Here is a 1,768-nt window from a genome sequence, read left to right on the forward strand (position 1 = left end):
GCTGTGCCCCTTAACACCCATCCTTTGCTTGACAACGAAGCCATCAGTGAAAACCCTGCCTTTAGGTGATGACATTGAAAGGAGGGTGCTTAGAATATTTAAAAATAGCAAACCTTCCAATTCAAAACATCTAATTAGATACAATTAATTAATATGCAAATTAGGAAATACAGCCTCTGGTTACCTCCATCGGGTCCCTGGTACCTGTGGGAAGCAGCATGGTAGCTGCAGGTGGCCACCTCAACCGGCAGGCCGCTCGAACCGGGGCCACTGAATGCTCTCTGACTAGAAAGTATTGTGTCTATAAAAAGTGATTAAGCCACAATGTTGAAATAGCACTTTCTGAAATTGTGGTAAAATACACATAAAATTTACCAATTTAGCCATTTTTAAGTGTACAATTCTGTGGCTATTAAGTACACTTACAAGGATGTGTAAACATTATCACTATCCATTTCCAGAACATTTTTTTTTATCATCCCAAACAGAATTAAACATTAAACAATAACTCCCCACTAGCCTAGCCCCTGGTAACCATGAAATATCACTTTTTTTTCTTGAAGTTTTTATTTAAATTCCAGCTAGTTAACATGCAGTGTAATATTGGTTTCAAGTGCACAATATAGTGACTCAGCACTTCCACACAACACGTGGTGCTCAATGGGACAAGTGCCCTCCTTCCTCCCCAACACCTTTTTAAACCCCGCACCCACTTCCTTCTGGTAACCATGAAATACCACTTTTTAAGCACATTTATTTAGCATGTCTGGTGTGAGAAAGTCATTTTGCAAAAAGGAAAAGCAAGGGAGTCAGAAAATGTCAAAACTCCGCAAGAGTTATTGTAGTGAAAATTGTCATCTTGCCCATCTTCTCCTAACCCAGAATGATCATCAGAATTGTCTAGAATGTGTGCTCGCTTCAGCAGGACATCTGCTAAAAAACTGGAATGATACAGAGAAGATTAGCATGGCCCCTGTGCAAGGATGACACGCAAATTTGTGAAGCGTTCCATAGTTTAGTGGAGCATAAGAAATAATACGGAGGACATGGGGAGATGGAGAGGGGAAGAGAGTTGTGGGAAATTAGAGGCGGAGACGAACCATGAGAGACTGTGGACTCTGAGGAACTAACTGAGGGTCTTGGAGGGGAGGGCGGTAGGAGGTTGGGTGAGCCTGGTGGTGGGTATTATGGAGGGCACGTATTGCATGGAGACTGGGTGTGGTGCATAAACAGTGAATTCTGGAACACTGAAAAGAAATTTTAAAAATAAATAAAAATGTTAAAAAAAGAAAAAAGAGGGGCACCTGGGTGGCTCAGTGGGTTAAGCCTCTGCCTTCAGCTCAGGTCATGATCTCAGGGTCCTGGAATCGAGCCCCGCATCAGGCTCTCTGCTCAGCGGGGAGACTGCTTCCCCCTCTCTCTGCCTGCCTCTCTGCCTACTTGTGATCTCTCTCTGTCTATCAAATAAATAAATAAAAATCTTTAAATTAAAAAAAAAAAAAAGAAAAAAGAATCCTCTAGGATGTGAAAGGTCCTTGCGTGCAGAAAGTGAATGAAAGTGACACCCAATCCTAGATGTGTCTGCTGACCACGGAGGAAGCTCCCACAGTGTAAGGAAGTTGGGGAACCCAGAGGAGCCCAGGCAAGACTGGGAGGCGGGGGCCTGCCTGGGACCAGCAGCGGGGGCAAGGCCTCGGTTTTATCTAAAAACTTCAGTCTCAACATTTTCCCAAAACTATACTTTTAATTACTGCCCCAAAGAACATTG

General features: G+C 43.3%; 1 non-coding gene across 1 annotated transcript; it reads left to right on the plus strand.

The window, feature by feature from the left end:
- The first annotated feature begins 909 nt into the window (after positions 1-909).
- Positions 910-1,018, plus strand: LOC122897648. Its single transcript, XR_006382582.1, has one exon. It is a non-coding gene; the product is annotated as a U6 spliceosomal RNA (small nuclear RNA).
- The last annotated feature ends 750 nt before the right edge of the window (positions 1,019-1,768 follow it).

This window comes from Neovison vison, chromosome 1 (assembly GCF_020171115.1).
Source record: "Neovison vison isolate M4711 chromosome 1, ASM_NN_V1, whole genome shotgun sequence".
NCBI classification, from domain to species: domain Eukaryota; kingdom Metazoa; phylum Chordata; class Mammalia; order Carnivora; family Mustelidae; genus Neogale; species Neogale vison.